The sequence below is a fragment of the Camelus dromedarius genome, chromosome 36 (genome assembly GCF_036321535.1).
Source record: "Camelus dromedarius isolate mCamDro1 chromosome 36, mCamDro1.pat, whole genome shotgun sequence".
In the NCBI taxonomy this organism is placed as follows: domain Eukaryota; kingdom Metazoa; phylum Chordata; class Mammalia; order Artiodactyla; family Camelidae; genus Camelus; species Camelus dromedarius.
The window spans coordinates 12,702,597-12,721,775 of NC_087471.1; the positions used below are offsets into that span (position 1 = coordinate 12,702,597).

The 19,179-nt window shown below is 50.7% G+C and overlaps 1 protein-coding gene across 2 annotated transcripts in view; it reads left to right on the forward strand.

The window, feature by feature from the left end:
* Positions 1-19,179, forward strand: part of SH3RF1 (SH3 domain containing ring finger 1) — a 107,131-nt gene that overhangs the window by 44,880 nt on the left and 43,072 nt on the right. The gene's annotated exons all lie outside the window — the stretch shown is intronic.

Sequence of the window (19,179 nt, forward strand, 5' to 3'; positions counted from 1 at the left end):
CCCGAGGTCGGACGTCACCGAACGCTGTGGGGGCTCAAGGTGGCCTCTGCCCTCAGTGAGCTTTTGCCAGGTGGGCCCAGTGCTGACTGTTCCGCTTCCATCGTTTCATTTAATTCTCGGAACAACCACATGAAGTGCTTTGCCATTTTACAGATGGGTAAATGGAGGCTGGGGAACGTTGGACACTGTGCCTGATGCCTGTACCTCAGAGCCGGGAGCCCAGTCTGAAACCAGGACACCCTCTCTGCTGCTTACAGTTTTGTCCACTGTCCTGAGCTGCTGGCTTCTCCTGGCCTTGGTGGGGACCATAGATTTTAAGACCTCACCCCCAGAACTTTTACCTCTTGTTTACCCTGGAAGGAGTAACATGAGCGTATGGTTTGACTCGGACGTGGGCGCTTCGGGGGAAGTCACAGTGTTTTCTCTGTGACGTCACAGGACGTTCCCGTGGCGATGACGTTGGTGTTATGAATACAGAATTGAGGCCTCGAGTGAGGAATGAGCACCCAGAACACTGAGGGACGGCAGCCTTGTCGTCAGGGCGCCTTTCGGATTGAGGTGAATGGGTTCAGCGACACGGGGCGGGAAGCCTGCCTCTTTCAGCCTTTCTGAACATCGGAGTGAAAGGATTCTGTTTACAGTTCCCTGGTTTTGCTGCTGCTTTCAGAACTTGCTGAAAGTAGAATAATTCCCACGTGTGCCTGTGTGTCTTTGGTTTAGCGAGTATTTTTTTCTTTCCAATCCTCCCTGCCCAACCGGCCTCTAACCCCTTCCTCACGATCTTCCCAGTGGAGATAAACTGTTTCCTGGTTTTTGCATCAGCAAACTCCCTGTGGAGTTGGTCAGCACTGGTATTTGTTGATTGATAAAGCCAATTCTGGCAGTTGGATTGCGAGGGGGTAGAAAAAAAGTATATTATTTTCCCAGTAAAACTTTAATTCCAAATTCCATTGTTCTGTTGCTGTTCAGTAAACGTAAAAAAAAAAAACGTTTATTTCAAAAACACTGGTCACATGTTTTAAACCATGTCATAGGGAATCTTTTTAGGGATGTGGTGACAGTTCGCCATCTCCGTTTCTGTGTGTTGGGGTCCTGCAGTGTCTTCCTCTAACGGCCACCGTGTCTGCCTGGCTGCTGGGCACCCCGAAGACCCCTGTCTCTTCCTGCCGACCTTTCAGTTTGGAAGGGCTGCAGCCTCTCAGTGCTTCTGGCCCCCAAACTCTAGAAACTTCTCAGCCGACTCCTTTGAGTTACTACCGCAATTCCAGCTGGGACCTGAAGTGTCTTCCTCCCCCGTCTGTTCTGGGATCTGAATCACAAATCCTAATATGTGATTAGGGAGAGCATAGCGAGTAGAGGTGGGGCTTTCTTTCCTGTAAAAGGAAATTAAAAATGGCGACAGGGACAGAGAGGAGAGCTGGCGGCAGACGGAAGTGCCCGTGTGTCAGATGGCGGTGGTGTCTGAGGCCCACGAGAGACTGGCTGGTGTCTGCGTTATGACCCTTACACGCACAACCGTGACCTCCTCCTGGTCCAAGAGTCAGGACGTCTTCAGGCCCAGTGAGGTTTCTCGTGGGTCCTTCCACTGCTCCATTCCTCTGCCGGCTTGTGTTTATCACTCACTTGTCTTGTCCAAATAGAGCCGTGCGGTTCACCAAGTAAATGCGCGTGGTTTTGAAGAAATGGAAATACCTTCGTCGTACTGTTTGTTTCGTTCCTTGTGCTGTGGGCGTTGCATCCAAAAAGGCACCAAGACCCATGTTAGGGAGCTTGTGTTTTCTTCCAGGAGTTTCGTGGTTGCGTGTCCTCCATGCACATCTTTAATCCATTTTCAGCCAATTTTTGTAAGTGGTGTAAGAGAACAGGTCCATGTGTGTGAATATCTGATTATTCCAGCACCATTTATTGAAGAGATTATCTGTTCCCTGTTGAGCATTCTTGGCTCGTTTGTCAAATATTAGTCAACGTGCACGACGGGGTTCATTTCTGGGCTGTCGGTTCTGCTCCCTTGGGCTGTTTGTCTGTTTTCACGCCAGCACCACGTTATTTTGATGACTATGGCTTTGCAGTATAACTTGAAGTCAGGACGTGTGATGACTCCTGCTTTATTCTTTCTCAGAGTTTCTTTGGCTTTGGGGGTCTTTTGTGATTCCCATGTAAATTTTAGGAATGTTTTTGCTACCTTTGTAAAAAATGGCGTTGGAGTGCTGATGGAGATTGCATTGAATCCATAGGTGGCTTTTGGTTGTGTTGACGTTTTGACGGTATTAATTCTTCCGTTCCTAATATTCATTTTGCTTAGTATATTTATATATATTATAAAGACAAGTTGGATGATCTGTAAAAGGCCAATTTTAAATTTTATATCCATAGGGAATGCATTATTTCTTTTTTTAAAAAATTTATTTATTTACTTATTTTGGGGTTCTTTTTGTTTGTTTGGGGGGAGGTAATTAGGTTTATTTATTTACTTACGCATTTTAATGGAGGTTCTGGGGGTTGAACCCAGGACCTCAGGGGATGCACTATTTCTAATAACGCCAATTTCTTTCCAAATATTATGCAAATCAGGATGCATATGTTGGTACATAAATATATATTATGCTGAATATAATACAAAATGTCTGAGCAAAACCAAATACATATATATTCTTGGACATTTTCCAAGGTGTGTAATTTTAAATACATGTTTGTATTGACCAGCCCTATGGAAACCTACAGCATGAAAGAAGTTAAGAACTTGGTGATCTAACATTCCTCTGTGCATAGGTTATATGCATCACAGAAGGAGAACGCTAGTATTAATATGACTAGGGATGTGGTGTATATAGTATTCATTTGCGGCTGACAGCTTCTGATTATAGGGAGCAAAGGAAAGGTGGAGACAGAGGGCCTTTCCATGAGGTCCAGCTCAAGAATATTGCTAGAAAGGGTGGAAATCTTATTAGATGCCATAACTTTGGACCAACTGATTTTTCTAAACCACTACTATGGAACATTTCTGTTTTCCTTTCAAAAGAGAACTTTCTCATTTTGAGATGTCACTTTTTATTTAGGAATTCGAACAGGCATATCAACATAGTTTTCTTGTAGAGCAAACTGTTGGAGCTTTTTATATTTCCTCTTCCCCAGTGTCCTGTAGTCAAGAGTTAACTTTTATTCATGTTGTGAAAAGATAGAATAGTTTTCTAAAAAAAAAGTGCTAGGAAAATTACATCGTTTACTCATGGAAAGAGTACCAGGTCTGTTTATGATTTTAATAGAAAATAAGAATAATTTTATTTATATTTAAAGGATTATTATGCTATTCAGATTTGGTTTGTTTTATAAAACGTAACACAAACACCATTATTCTGGGGAGGGCTGTTGTAAAATTAAAAATAAAAATGATAGGATTACAGATGATTTCATCTTTTTCTTTTCTTTTTATCTTTTTTGTATTTTTTATTTCAACAGCAAAAATTTACGTCCCTATAGTTCTGAGACTGAAAGTCCAAGATCAAGGTGTGGGCAGGGTTGGTTTCTTCCAAGGACCTGCCTTTTTGGCTTAGAGATGCCACCTTTGTGTATTCACTTGGCCTTCCCTCTGTGTCTTCTTTAACTTGACTTTTGTTTACTTTGTTTCTTTTCCAGTATTTTAAAAATGAAATAACCAAAATGATGTAAAGGACTTTAAATAGTTGAGAATAACGTGTCTTGTTGGACAAAAGTAAAGCAATTGGTAGACGAATTCATGGGTTAATATATGGATTGACTTGAGGAGATACAGCAAATGATCAGCGTGTTAAAATAAAACACGGGTCGAGGGTGGTGGACTAGGTTATCTTCCTTCTGCTAAGGAAGACTGGAAAGCAAGTTAAAATGTAAAAAAATTTCTTCCTGGAGCAACAGGATGGCTTTCAGTAGGTGAATGGGGAAATAAACTCTGGTACACCTAGGTATTGAAATACTGTTCAGCACTTAAAAGGAACAGACTCTCAAGCCATGAAAAGGCAGAGAGGAATCTTAAATGCATCTTGCTAAGTTCAAGAAGCCAATCTGAAAAAGCTGCTTACTGTATGATTTCAGCTGTGACATTCTAGAGAACACAAAACTGTAGAGAGAGTACAAAACCATTGTTGCCGGGGGTGAGGACTAGGGGAGGAACAGGCGGAGCTCAGAGGCGTTTTAGGGCTGTGGGGACACTGTGTGGCACTGTCACGATGCATACAGGTCATTGTACCTCTGTCCAAACCCATAGGATGGACATCACCAAGAGTCAGCCTAATGTAGACTATGGACTTTGCGCCTTTATGATGTGTCAACACAGGTTCCTTGGTTGTGACAAATGTACCACCTGGTGGGATGTTGACTGCAGGAGGCTGTGCACGTGCAGGGGTAGAGGGCATCTGGAAAGTCTTTGTATTTTCCTCTTGATTTTGATGTGAATCTAAAACTGCTTCTAAAAAAATTAAATCTTTAAATTTAAATAATATTCTAGTTTGAGGCATTGGAGAGGTTTATAAGATGGTGAAGACTGATGGGGCCTGGATTGAGGAGAGTGGAGGCCCCGCTTCTGATCATCTCATTCCCTGGAGGCTGCAGAGTACTAGTCTTGCAGCCGTCTGGCAGGAACAAGCTTAAATCCTTTCTAAGGGAGTGTGACCTTATCCTAGCCCTCAAATTACTTCTGCTAAGGATTTACCAAAAATGACGTCTGACAATCAAAAATGAGCAAACGCTGGAGGAGGAAAGACAACGTTACCAAAACCCAGAAAAACGATAGTGATGGAAAAATGCATAGAAGTTTCACAGTTTGGTGTATGAGAAACAGACTTTAAAATTATTATGTTTACTATTTAAAAAAAATTTTTTTTTGGTTTTGGTCTGGTTTTTAAGACAGTTATTATTTGGTTTTTTTTGGGGGGGGTTAAGCAATTAGGTTTTTATTGTTGTTGTTAATGGAGGTGCAGGGGTTTGAACACTGGACCTCATGCATGCTAAGCATGCACTGTACCACTGAGCTATACCCTCCCCTCTGTTTACTATTTTTGAAGAAAGACAAGAATTCAAGAGAACTGGGAAGTATAAATAAGAACCAAATGAAAGTTCTGAAACTGCAAATTACAATAATCAAATTGACAATGCAGAGATTAGATTTAACAACAGATTAGGTATAACCAAGGGCAGATTTAGCAACCTGAAAAACAGGTGAAAGAAACATGCAAAATAAAACCCCGAGAGCAAAAGGATGAGAAATACAGAGAGGTTACAGAACGTGGTGAGAACTTTTAGTCTGCTTATAACTGAAGTCTTGGAAGCAGGTGAGAGCTCACATGGAACACAGGAGTATTTGAATAGGAAATCACTCAGAACTTTCTAAATGATAGGTAACCTCTGTCTGCAAACTCCAGAAATCCTGTAATCACCAGGAAGGATGAACAAAACACAGCTCCTACCTAGTCATGCTGTAAAACTGATGGAAGCAAAAACAGGGAAGAAATTAGAAGCAACCAGAGGAAAAAAGACAAATTCCTTTCCAAGGAGCTACGCTGAGATTGACTGCTGACTTCCTAGCAGAGACAGTGGAAGTCAGAAGGCAATGGGATGATGTCTCCAAAGTGTGGAAACAAAGTAACCGCCAACCGAGAGTTCTCTGCCCAACAAAAACACCCTCCAGCAGGGTGGGTGAGATAAAGACATCTCAGACAAGCAAAAGTTGAAAGATTTTGTCACCAACAGATTTTAGCCTAAGAATATATTATTAGATGGTGTTATTTAGGGAAGAGAAAAATTATCCCAGGTGGTTAGAAATGCTACAACCACAAATATGACTATGGAGAGATTATGTAGAATAGAAAGTGTCTTGCTGGGATGAAAATATACAGAGTTAAAATATCACAGGCTTTTGAAAAGGTGTTCAACATAGTTTTTTATAGGGAAATGGGAGGTACCACCACCATGAGATGCCACTGCACTCTGCCAAGTATGGCAGGGACTTGGGGCAGCTGGTGCTTTCTGGCTCTCCCAGTGAGGAAGGTGAATTGGTCCAGCCACTTTAGGAGGCTGGTGTGATCTACAGACATGCATGGTGTGCATATACCCTGCACTCCAGCGATCTCTCCTTAGTAGACACTTAGCAGAAGTGTGTACAGAAGACGTGTTCAGGAATGTTCATAACAGCACATTCATAGTAACTAAAACCTGGAGGGAACTCAGGTGTTCCCCAAGATTAGACGGACAGGGTGTACGTTCGTCCAGTGGAATATGCATTGATGTAAAGGAATAAACGGACAAGTACTTGTAACGACACGGATAAATTTCACACACATGATGTGGAGCAGGAGAAGCTGGACACACAAGAACACAGACTGTGACTCCCTTAAGCGACGTTTAAAAAAGGACCGCGGAACCGTTGTGTCTAAGAATGCGGAGTTAGGTTAAGAGGCAGAATGATGGTATGTTTGTTTTCTGTGAGTCTGTTTCTGTTTTATAAGTTCATTTGGCTTTTTTTTTAGATTCCACATATGAGTGATATCATATGGTATTTTTCTTTCTCTTTCTAGCTTACTTCACTTAGAATGACATTCTCCAGGTCCATCTATGTTGCTGCAAATGGCATTATTTCATTCTTTTTTATGGCAGAGTAGTATTCCGTTATATAAATATACCACAGCTTCTTTATCCAGTCCTGTCGTTGGACATTTGTGTTGCTTCCATGTCTTGGCTATTGTAAATAGTGCTGCTATGAACTATATTCAATATCTTGTAGTAACCAATGGTGAAAAAGAATATGAAAATGAATATATATATATGTACATGGATGACTGAACTACTATGCTATGGGCTAAAAATTGACATGTTATAAACTGACTATACTTCAGTAAATATATATATATATACACACACACACACATATATACAGAAAAAGAACAAAAACAACAGACACGAAAGAGGCAGGCTGACTGTGCCTTTGGGAAAGGAAGGGGCTGGTTGCCGGGAGGCGTCCAGTTCTGACAGGCTCCATCTCGGGACCTGGCAGCGGTTAGGGGAGTGCTTCCCTCCGTGGTGACTGACCTGCACGTCTTGTTCTGTGTGTGTTGCTGTGGGGGCTTTATTTCACAACAAAAAGGTTAAAATACGTACTCAGTCATTTTGAACTGTACAGAAAAATGTTTAGATGGAAAACTGTCTTGGCTTCATAGTCTCTGGGTATGTGTGTCTGTCCCTGTCTGTCTGTCTCTCTTTTAATATTTTGGAGGTTCTCTGGGGACAGTTTTTCAGCCGCTCACATGCCAGCTGCCAGGATGGCTCTCTACACCTCTGGCCCAAATGTGAACAAAAGCCCCACCACTTAGGCTGCCTTAGCACGGCTGAGAAAAGAAGATTTTACCAAATGTCCAGGGAGGAAGAGGCAGAAAAACCCCGTAATATGAGAGGTACGTAAACCTGGGAAAGACTCGTCAGGTTGCGAGTCCGACTTCTGCTCGGCTGTTCCCCAGGCTGGCGCCCTGTCCTCTGGGGCCAGCAAGCGAGTGTGTCTTGGGCTCTGAATAGAGACCTTGTCCTCGGGTCCAGTTCCCGGACCCCGGGCCTCCGCATCAGGTGGTGGGTGGACCGTGTGGAGCCCCTGCCTCCTCACCACGTCCACCGAGGGACGTGCTCCCAGGCAGGCCTGCCCTGGGATGACTGCTCAGCTGCACGGCTGTCTGAGCATCCTGGGTGACTGGGCACAGTCTGTCTGTCCCAGCGGGAACCGTTCTGGAGTGACAGTCCCAGCTCACAGACTTGCTGGCTGTGTTTACTGGAGCAGGACGCTGCTGCCCTGGGGTGGCTGCAGCCGCTGATTTGTGTGAAAGGAGAAATTGTCCCCCACGTACCCCTAGGGAGAGGGGTCCCCATGTTCTTCTGTTGGAGGCTGACGTGGGGTTCCTGCTGAGACTTAGAACTTTAACCCGAGTGTAGCTGGGGAAGCACTGCAGCCTCGGATGTCTGTACACTTGTTCTCCCTTCAGCCACGACACAGACACGAAGCTCAGAGAAGCTGAGCTGTTTGCCCAGGAGCACACAGCCAACTAGGCTTGGTGGTAGTGGGGGATCCAGAGCTTATCCCCCCCTCCTCCCCGTGCCCACTCCCTCTGAGCGTGCAGGGAGATGCGGCTTTTATTTTCAGCTCGGGGAGGGAGTGCACTAATGGTCTGGGACTGAGGCCGTGCTGCCCCACGACGCAGCCGGCTGACGGCAGAGCATCCTTCCTGGGCGGATGGATGTAAGTGGCTGGGGGAGGGCGTTGGGTTCATTATTGGGATCAGTGGCCACTATCCTGGGGGCACTTGAATGTTCGTCAGAAATAGGATTGTGAAAACCAGAGTGCTTCCGCCTAGACACTTGCAAAAACTTCTACTTGAGCCGGTAAGAGTCTCTTCAGAATAACTGTTTACGCCAAAGCCATCTTTGCTAGAATGAGGCCATTTCGTTGTATTCCCAGAAATTCTGTGTGTGTGTAAATTTCTTTCTGCTTTTCCACTATACCTCACTTGTTGAAATGTCACGCTGGCTATGTAATTCCATTGAGAAAGTTGGTTACCAGCGATGCGTTGATAAACTATTTCCCTGGTGACGCAGCCACCAAAACATTGGAGGAGAAAAGAGCATGTGTTCACTTGTTGCTGAAAGCTTGACACACACCCAGAAAACTGGCGCAGGGAGGGTGGGAGAGATTGTTTGGCCGGTTTTGGCTGCTCCTGCGCAGAGCTTTCCATGGAGAACTTACTGAGCTGCGGCAGGCGGGTGGAAATGATTAAATAAGCCAGGAAAGCTGTAAAGATTTTGGGTATGTCAGTGTTGTTAGATGTGGCTCTTCTTCCCATCAGGTTTTCAGGGAATTATAATGGTTACAATGACGTTTTCGTTACTTTGTGTGCTGTGAATCCGGGAAGGGTGTTCAGAGGCGGTTGCCGAGACCGCGGTGTGGCCGCCCCAGGGTCCTGCTGCTGGGGGAACAGGCTTGGTTCAGCGCCTGGGTTTCTGGGGCCCCATTGCTCGGCCCCCGTGGCTGTCTGGGGGGAGGAACCTGGGGTCTCCGGGGAGGCCGGGACAGGAGGGGAGGGTTGTGTGGTTGGAGTGGCTGGGCGCAGAATTTGTCTTGGCATATTTCACATGAACCCTGCATGTGAAAAATAACCCAGTCTCGCCCCTCGGGTGATTGGGTGGTTAGGAGTCCTGTCTGCTCACAGTCCGGGGATAGTGGCTCGTGGGTGATGCCTGGTTGCCGTGGACTGATGCTGAGGGTCGTGAGCTCTCGCTGTCTTTAGGACACCATTGCATTGCTCAGTTTCAGTGAATCTTTCAGAAGGAGACTAGCTCCTCTCACGTGAGGCTCGGGGAGGCGGAGCAGCTGGTGATGGAGTGAAGCCCAGGGCTGACCTCCCAGCCTTGCTGGTCCCACGCCACTCCAGGCTCCACCACCTCGTTTTCCAGGATCCTCAAGCCTGGAAGGTCAGACCTGTGTTGGTATGTGTGTGTGTGATGTCCCCTGGGATTGCTGGTGGAGCTGGAAACAGCTTATAACTTAGGGTGACTAAAGAGTATTACTACCATGCCTTCAGCAGACGCTTTGCTGGGAAGATGCAGGGCCCGGTGTGCTGGGAAGATGCCGGGGTCCGATGTGATGGGAAGATGCGGGCTTCCACTTTGCTGGGAAGATGCAGGGGCCCAGTATGCTGGGAGGATGCAGGGGTCCGGTAGGGCAGCTTCAGCTCCGGCAAGTGGGTTTCAAGGGCAGGGGTGTGGGTCCTGGGCGCCTGCCGACAGGGTGCCTCGTGTCGTGTGTCTGCAAGTGGGTTTCCTGAATCTTTGAGGACCGTGCTCAGGCTCTCAGCCCCTCACCCCCGACCCCAGGTCACAGATTTGGGCAGAAAGTGTGACAGGAGCTATTACTAAACAAACAGACGTCCCCGTGAGCCGGGCTGATGGAGAGCATGTCAGCTCTGATTTGTCTCGTAAATGTCCTGATGTCCTGGGAGTGAGCCGTCCCTTTGTACGTAACTTCTTTCCTTGGCAAAGGCTTCCAGTGGTCATGTCCTTGCTCACTTGTTTCTTGTTGACTTTAAAAAAAATTTCAGCAGGTATTAAAATGTTTTGAGAAACACGACTAAGAGCCACCTGTCCCCTTCGCCTGGCCGGCTAACCCACGCCTTGGTGTGGTCTCTTTGGGGAAGCAGAGGGGACGTCTGACGTCTGGACCGCTGCCGCCTCTCTGTCCTGCCCTGGAAGGAGTGGGGTCCTTGACGGGGAACCAAGCCAGTCGCTTGTGTTAGGGAGACCCCTTTCCTCTGTAAGTCACTTGAGTGCAAGACTGCACCTGAAAATCCCCAAATGAACCTGGGGGGGAGACCAATGAAGTGTCTTATTTTCAGCTGGTGGAGGTCGGTTTGTACGTACGTTAGCTTCCATTCTCCCAGGGCCTCCGGCACAACGCTGGTGGGGGCTTTTGAACTTTCAAGGTGGTGTTAGGAGATAAGACTGCTTTGGAAGGCAGTCTGTTTTGGGTCTTTATCCCCCACGTGGGTCCTGTTCCGCTCCTCCTCGTGAACAGGCACCTGCTCAGTGAGTGATTTTCTGGGTCACTCTGTTTTGTAAATGCCCACTGTCTTACCTGGTTTGAATACAGAAATCAGCTGCATCTGACCAATCAGCCATCATAATGTGTTATCTTTCTTTTCCCTTATAGAGTGAAACACAAAAAACTTTAAGATAGTAAGCGGATAGCATGCGCTCGAGGAGATGCAGTGTAAGTTTGGTAACCACACATTTAGGTTTTCCAGAATTGTCTCCATTTCAAATGTTCCATTTCCTTCTCCCACATAAGCCGCAAAAACTCCATTCATTCACTCAACAAAAATGACTTGAATACTTAGGCTCTGCCAGGCGCAGCTCTCTGGGCGCTGGGGAGGCAGCAGTAAATGAGAGAAGTACGCCGCCTCGTCACTGCGTAGGTGAGACACGGCCCTCAGCAGCAAGGGCCGCCCAGCAGAGTATCGCTGTGCCGGCGGACACGCTGTGGGGTGTGAGAACCGTAAAGAGAAGCGAGGCCCAGTCAGGGGATTTGGGGAGCCGTGGGAGCAGAGGCGAGGACTGTTCTGGTCAGACCACACAACTTCATTCTTAGTTTGAAAAATGTGGTCGGGAAGGGTGGCTGTCCGTTGGTGAAATGAAGGGGGAGATGGACTCCCTCGAGCCTTGAGGCCACTTGTAGGAGGGACCAGCTGGGTGACCCTGAGGTCCCCCGGGTCCTGGGACCTCCTGCCGGTCCCTGTCCCCTGTTCTCCGGCACCACGGTCTTGGAAGGATGGGAGTAAGAGGACCGAGGTTCAAAGGGCAGGGTGAGCAAGGACGCAGGTCCTAGGACAGAGAGCGTCAATGATGCAGGATGGCTGTCCTCGGTTTCTGCCCAGCGGACGGTGCCTCTGGTTACCGGGCCTGAGGGTGCACTTACAGATCTGTTAAGGGGGTAGGTCTCATGTGAGGTGGTCCTAGCACAAAAAACAAAAACAAAAAATAAAAACTGGACAGCATATATATAGTTAAATGTCCATGAAATTTCCATGTGTAGTTGGGAGAGGGCTGGGGTGGGGGGACGTTAACACTCACGTATCAGGGTGCCTCAGATCTCACCCTTATTTTAATTTCTTTGGTACCTAAAAGATCTTATTAATGAATCTTCTAGAGTCCTCTTTTAAAAGGTTTTTCCAAAGCGATTGCTAAAAACAAAATTCTGGACATGGGACAGAGATGGGGAGAGGAGGGAAGGAGATGGGGTACCAGCGAACCCTGGGAGGAAAGGAAGGGGATGAATTTCACAGAAAGGCTGTGACTTTCAGCCCCGGCCCTGTTCCGGCCCTTACCTGGGGCAGCGCGGGGCGCCTGGCCCACCCGCGAGGGCTCCAGGTAGCAGGGGTTTAGGGCTTAGCTGCAATGGGAGAGAAAAGATACTGCACTTCTGTTCCTTCCATAAAACAAGAGGAGTGGGGTGGATGGTGTCCGAACCCCCTTCCTGGCGTAGCAGTTACAGGACTGTGGTCCCCGACAAGTGTGGAGAGAGACTCCCCGGCTCGGCCCAGACAGGGTGCGCGTTCCCTGAGCACCTGGGCTGGGCTCCTTTCAGATCTGACTGACGTCACCCGGAAAAGATTACAGCGTCGTCCATTCCCTGGAGCAAGCGTGAGACGAGAGCCCAGCCGGGGTCACGGCCAGCTGAGACTTCCTCCCGCCGGTGGGAGCCTGGGATGCTGGAGGGTTTGTTTAAAGTGCTTGTTTGTTTAGATTAGATTTTAAAAGTTGGGGACTAGAAGTGCCTGCAGGTGTTGGGTTGAAGTTGCTTTTGGAGGGGTGGGGGCGTGGTCATGCTAAAATGGACAAAGACATAGCCTGAACGGGTCGGCGTCCGCTTCACGTGCACACGGATCTGGTGGGAGTTAGTGTTGTTTTAGCATCTCACCGTGTGTCTGGGGGGGTGTTACTGAATCTCACTCACTTAGGTGGGCCACAACCGAAGTCTGAACCAACTAAATAGAAACACAACCATCAGGGTGGGGAGGGCAGGGTGGGCTGGACCCACATTGTCATTGACACACTGAGCGCCCTGCCCTCCCTCCCGGCGGTGGTGACGGGCGTCCCAGGGGGTTCATGTCCCCTCCCTGCTGGTAACCTTCCCCGGTTGTGCAGGATGTCCATGGCTCCTTGGCTGGCCATTCAGAGGCTGTGTCCACGTGTGGACGGCCTTTCTGCATCCATCTAAGGCCTGACACGGCCACATCCCCTCTAAGACGCCCTTGCAGACTGGAAATCGAAGGAGTGTGCGTTCCCACTGTCACCTCCCAGGGACACCGAGGCTTCTGGGATGGTGTAGTGGGCAGAATATGTTTTAGAAAAAAAATATACAGGATTCAGACACGATGCCTTTTGGAAAGTCCACCTGTTTCTTTCAAGGAGAACGCTCTACCACGTTTTCAAGGTGAATTTTATTTCACGTGGAGGCAAATGTGGTTTGAAGAATGAGCTAAAGTAAACGGAGGACGGCCTTGCTCAGTGTCAGTGCGGGGCCGTCCATGCACCAGGCCCTCAGCGGCTGGTCTCGGGGCGCCCGGCTGCACCCTACTCCACCCCCGTCGCCCCGGAGTTCCGCAGAGACAGATGTGGGGGAGGGGGGATCTGTCCCTGGGGCCTTGGACCCCAGATTAGTGTGTTGGCTGTTGATTTCACATGGTGACAGTTTTGTCCTGCTCCTTAAAGGACGACCACACCCGTAGTGACTTAAAGCAACACACGTGTTATCTTACAGTCCTGGAGGTCAGAGACCCCGGGAGTCCCCTGTGCCGACCCCGAGCCCAGTGCCCTTGGATGCTCTGGGAGGGCCTCCTGCCCCTTCCCGCGTCTGGAGGCCACAGGCCCTTGGCCAGGGTCGTCCACCGTCTGCTCGGGGCCTGACGGTGCAGCCTCTGCATCGGCATCCGCACTGGCCCCGTTCTGCCTCTGCCTCCGTCCGGTCACCCTGTGACCAAAGTCGGCCCACTTAGCCAGCCCAGGGTGAGGCTCTCCACTCCGTCTCGTTTGCCAGAGCCCTTCTGCCCCCAAAAGTAACGTCTTCTCAGGTCTTCGGGTCCTGGCGGTGCCGCTAAGCGCTGCATGATTTTGAGGCTGGGCTCACCTTTCGTCCCGATACGCGGAGTTGGGCTGAATCACCCTTCAGGTGCCTTCCAGCCCCAGCACCCCAGGATTCTACACCTCAAAACAGGGGTCAGGTTCACTGTTGCTAAAATGTAACTCCTGAGGCCCCCACGTGCGGGAGCCAAGGCCTGAGCGCCCATGCGAGCTTCGGGATCAGATGCCCCTCACCAGGGTGAGTGTGGTCAGCATGTCCAGGGTGGGGGGAGTGGCCATGACTCGGCCTTGTGGGCTGTGCTGCGTGTGGCTCGTGCACCCGCGCCGAAAATGCTTGACGCTGCTCCTGCGCTCAGCCTCCTTCCTGGTGGTTTCTTCCCGAATCTTTGCAGTCCTTCCTGCGCAATTTCCAGGGCACTCACCTTCTGCACTCAGAGACCGTGTCACCAGTGTCCCTCGTAAGCTGGACGCACGGGCGGACTGGCTCTCCGCGTGTCAGTGACGGCAGTCATGGAGCGTCTGTCGCAGCGCTTCGTCCTGCAGACCCACGTGCCCGTGGTATCCACGTCACCGGCGGCGGCTCCCGAGCTTGTTGACAGCAGGGCCTTGCATGTGTTTTGCTCAGTCTGCTGTCACGGCAGGTGCACTGTGGTTTCCTGTACCCGTGCAAGAGGCTTTAAACCATGAAGTACCCGGGTTTGCGTCCACCCTAGTGAGGACGGGCTTTGTTTGGTCCATGCTGATCATCGGTGAAAACCTCCCAGTCATGTTTCTGTCGTCCAGCACGTTTGTGGGCTTGTGTCCCGGCACATTCGTGCCCTGAGTACCTTCACTCAAGTTATTGGTGCGGACGGGGCCACCCTGAAGGACAGACAGTTGCAGGGCCTTGGGGTGTCTCAGAGCCGCCCGTCCAGGTCACTTTCTGGTGACCTGTTCATTCGCTTGACCAGTGTGTTTGTGCGTTCGGGCTACTCTAAGCGAATCTGGAGGCTGGGAAGTAAGACCGAGGTTCTGGCAGGTTCCGTCCTTGGTGGGCACAGTCTTCCCGGGCTGCAGACACCGACCTCGAGCACGTGCTCCCACGACTTCCCAATGCACAGGCATGGGGCAAGGGAGGAGCAGACGGGCTCACTGGCGGCTCCTCTAATCAGGGCACTAAGTCCATCACGAGAACCCCGCCCTCGTGACCTCATCCCACTCCCATCACCTCCCAAAGGCCCCTCCCCGGGACCATCGCGGTGCAGGTTGGGGCTTTAGCGTGTGAATTTTGGGGAGGACACAATCATTTCACTTATAAAACACAACAACGCACACTGAGTGCCTGTGGCTTGTTGGGCACGGACATGGGCTTGATCAGGGCAACTCGCGGTGTTTCAGAGCTTTCAAGCCAACAAGTGACTGAGGAGGGCAACGTCTGGTGTGATGAATGCCAGGGGTGGGGGCAGGTGGAAGAGTGGGGGGGGGACAGTAGGGGGCTGGTTTGGAGGCTGTGGGGGGAGGTCAGGGAGACCCCCTGCTGTGCCTGGCAGAGACCTGGGCGATGTTCCATTTCCAGAACTGTCCTGGGGCAGGAGAGCCTGGGGCAGTGGTGCAGGTGGAGGAGGAAGGTGCGGGGGAGGCGGAAGGGGAGCAGGGCTAGTGTTGGAAAGCCTCGGGGGTGTGAGAAGGGTTGACAGTTTATCTTCAGCACAGGGAGAACCACTTGGAGGTTAACAGGCAGGACAGCGTGGACGGGAGACTCCAGTCTGGAGAGTGGCCATTAGAGAGGGTGGCCTTGGCTGGTGACAGTGCATGTGGTACCAGGTGGACTGACATGGGATGTGTTTTGAAGGTGGAGCCCGCAGGCTTGCAGATGCATTGGCTGTGGAAGCATGGGGGGGCACAGAGGCATCGTGGTGGGGCTGCCTTGGGGCCTTAGCAGCTGGGTGAACCCAGGTGGGAAACAGCAGGAGAGGTGACCCCACCCCCAGACTCTGAGATCAGGACTTAAGACCCCCTAACTATTAAAGGATCCATGTTTTATGAAATGCTGTGATTATATCCTGATAGACGTTTCACTTTGTCGGGAAAGCCGCCCGGTGTCTTGCTGCGCAAGGAGCATTGTAAAGCCCCTTCCGGGGCCATCCTGCTGCCTGTTTGTCTGTGTGCCTTGCCCCTCGCCTCGGTTCCCTCTCTGTGCCCCCTTCTTCCTGGAAGGGTTTGACACTCAGCTTGCAATCTGCCAGAGTTCATGCCAGCTGAGACACAACTAAATTATTAAATTGTATACATTTTATTGCCGGTCCTGGGGCAGGAGTATTTTCTGAACATTCTTTTTAGTAGGTCATTGAATCTTTTTTACTTTATGAAGCAGTAAGAAGTGCATGAAGGAGTTTGAATTCAGAGAGGCTGTCTTGCATGTGTATCTGGGCATTGGCATTTACAGTCTGTAAAATAAATTGGCGGTGAATGTTTTATTTATGTGCTGGGATCTCAGCTACATCATCCAGCAGCGCTTTGTCAGATACATTGGAATGCGCTTGATGGCACAGAAACGGGGTGTAAAACATCAGATCAGAAGTGTTGGTGTGCTGGCCTCATGAGGATTTTAATGTCCTGTAAACACCCGTGTGTGTAACGTGGAAGCAGACATTATTTGCAAAGTAAAACTGGCCCACTCATGGTTACCCTTTTCTGTACAAGCAGAAGAGTCACTGCTTAGGGAAATGTATTTTCGATTAAGATTTGGGATAAAACCCCACGTGCCTGGAGTGCCGAGCTCTGTGGTCAGGGCGGCTCGGGTGACAGCCGCCGCATCACCGTCCCCCTGGCCTGCTGTCCTTTGAAGCCTCCCTTTCATGTGGAGCCAAGTGAAACGTAAGCCCTGTGGATGCCAGGGCCGCGGCCGGATGGCGGAGACAGGGGAAAGGCAGCCGTTTGGAAAGCCGGTCCGGGGCACGGAGGGCAGGGTGCCCGACTCCCAGGCCTTTCCCGGGAGGTGACCCGGGAGGGCCTGGGCTCCGGATGCACTTGCCCGTGAGGTCAGTCGTAGGCTTGTTTGGGCTTCATCCCTCAGGTGTTGCAGGAGGAAAACCTGGTCTGTTGTGTAACCATTTATCCTTAACCATCCACAGTCTGTGGGAAGTAAGTCTTTTAAAAATCAGTGAACTTTGCTTGGTTTGAAATCAGAGCGGAATTCGTTTCATTTAATACGAGAAGCCTTCTTGGGAAACGTTTGAAACCAACTGGCCTTTTCGCCTCTTAGGATTTAATTGAAAAAGCATGAGGCAGAGGGACGCGCCACGTGCACGGCTGTCGCTGGGGGTGGGGTGGCCGCCCTGGGGCTCCTGCTCTGTGGCTCTGCTCCCGGAAGCAACCTCATTGGCGTGTCGGGGGGACTGGGGAAGCTTCGGTGGTAGTCGCGGGGAGGTGTCGTGGCTGGCTGCGAGACACGTCACCGTCACCTGAAGTTTTGTCCTTGCCCTCACTGTGTTGAGAGTGCGGGATGATTTTAGCAGCACTTAGTGGATTTGCTGTGGTGGAAATGTGAGTCAGTCCGTGAGGCCGCCTGTGTGTGGAAGTGACCCGTGAGGTAGCAAACCCCAGCCCAGCGTGTCACAAAGCAGCCTCACACGTCTCTTCTCGGAGCGGCCCAGGGCGGTTCTGAGTGCCGAGTCTATGTCCTGGGGCATACGTTTGGCCTGGATTTGGACAGAGGGGGCCAAACAGAGCTAACTGAGGTGGAGAAGAGCACCACACTGGCAAACAGAGTTATTTGTCACCGAGTTTGTAATAGGATTTCCAGTTAATTCATGTGGGTGCCTAGGGCCTTACATCAGCTCTGTCCAGATGAACTACAGCCGCGCAGGAAATGCTGCCCCGTCAATCGGTGCGTGTCAGTGGGTCTGTAATTTCTTCTGTTCAACCAGAAGACGAGTGGGTTCCGCTAGAAAGCAAGTGTGTGCTTCAGGAAGGCCACCTAGGAGCCCCGATCCCTTCCTTGGGGGAGCGGCCCTCAAACCTCGCACAGGGAGCGTGCGTTAGAAGCGCAACCACCCTGTGAGCAGGAGGAGTGTCCGGCTGCAGAGACAGACGTTTGCAGGAGCCCTGTTTTCTCGGGGAACAGGCTTTCTGCCGGGCGGCGACATCAGCGATGGTCGTGCAAACGCGCAGCCCTGCCTCCCTGCTGGCCGTTTTTCGGTGGTTTACACACATCCCTTCACTCAGTCCTCACTGCGCCCCACGGGATGAAATCAGGCTCAGAGAGGTTCACCTGCTCAGGATCACACAGCAGGTGAGCGGCCGGGCTGGGGCCCCGGCTCCAGGGCTGCGTGATCGAGGTCCCATTGGCTGTGTTCCAAATGTTGCTTCACGGCCGTGCTTGTCAGTCCTCCGGCTCTGCCTCCATCTCTCCATCCCCCCACCACCCCTCCACCCCTCCATCTCTCCATCTCTCCGTCATCTCTCCATCATCTCTCTGTCTCTCCTGCATGTGCTCCGTCTGTCTCTCATAGTAATGTTTATTGCTTGTTTACTGACTTGTTTCCTCAGAAAAGCCTTGTGAAATACTGTTAACCTGTGATCAGCAGATTTCAGGAAATACACGGTACAGTGGGCACTGCGGTGAGGCGCTTCTGTGCAGGTGGACAGCCACAGGCATCCTTCCCAAGGCTGGGCCTGGCCTAGACGGTGACCCCAGCTCCCAGGACTGTGCTGCACCGGCGTCCTGCTGGGCGCCCCCTTCTGGGGAAACCAGAGGGAGTTGTTTCTGAGGCTAGGTCAAGGGTAGCAGGGGTCCTGTCACAAGAGGCAGGGTCTTCAGGCAGGGTCCAGAGGGCAGAGGGCTCTTGAAGGCTGCAGGACTTCTGGAAGGCTCTGGTCCTGACTTCCCCTGGAGCAGCTCCCAGTAACCACACACTGGACGAGCCGCTGTCATTTGAGAGCCAGGAACTGGCTCTTCCTCTTAAGCCAAACAGAAATACTGAGCAAAAAACATTTGGCTGACAAGATAGCCAGGCTGTCAATCTCTGTCTAGAAACTAAACTAATTTTTAAAACCTGCATTACTACATTCTGTGGCCATCAGGGTGCAGAACTGGTCTGCGTGTGGGGGGGGCGGGGAGCCGTGGGAGTTGTCCCCTTGCTCTACTCCGTTACAAAGACGAAACCTAAGTTCAGCCCGTTCAGGCCTGTGCTTCACACGGTGCGCTTCCACCCTCCGACCCAGTGCGCCTGCCTGCGTGGCTCCTGGGCCGCCCTGAGCTGCTGACCCGGGGAGCTCATCATCAGCCAAAGGACACAGCATGGAGACCCTTCAGCCTGCCTTTCAGGCCCCCCGCACATGGCCCCCGCCCGCCCGGCTTCCTCCGCAGCATCGCACGCTCTGCAAAGCCGGTCCCTCTGCCCTGCATCCCCAGGAGCGCCCGCCTTTCTCTTTCCTCTGCTCCAGCTCTGCCTGCAAAGCCCTGTCTCCTTGAAGACCTGGCCGTGTGGTGCTCCCCCTGGAGGTGTTTCGTTTTCCCACCCCCTCGCCCCTAGGCCCCGGCCCTCTGCTGCCCTG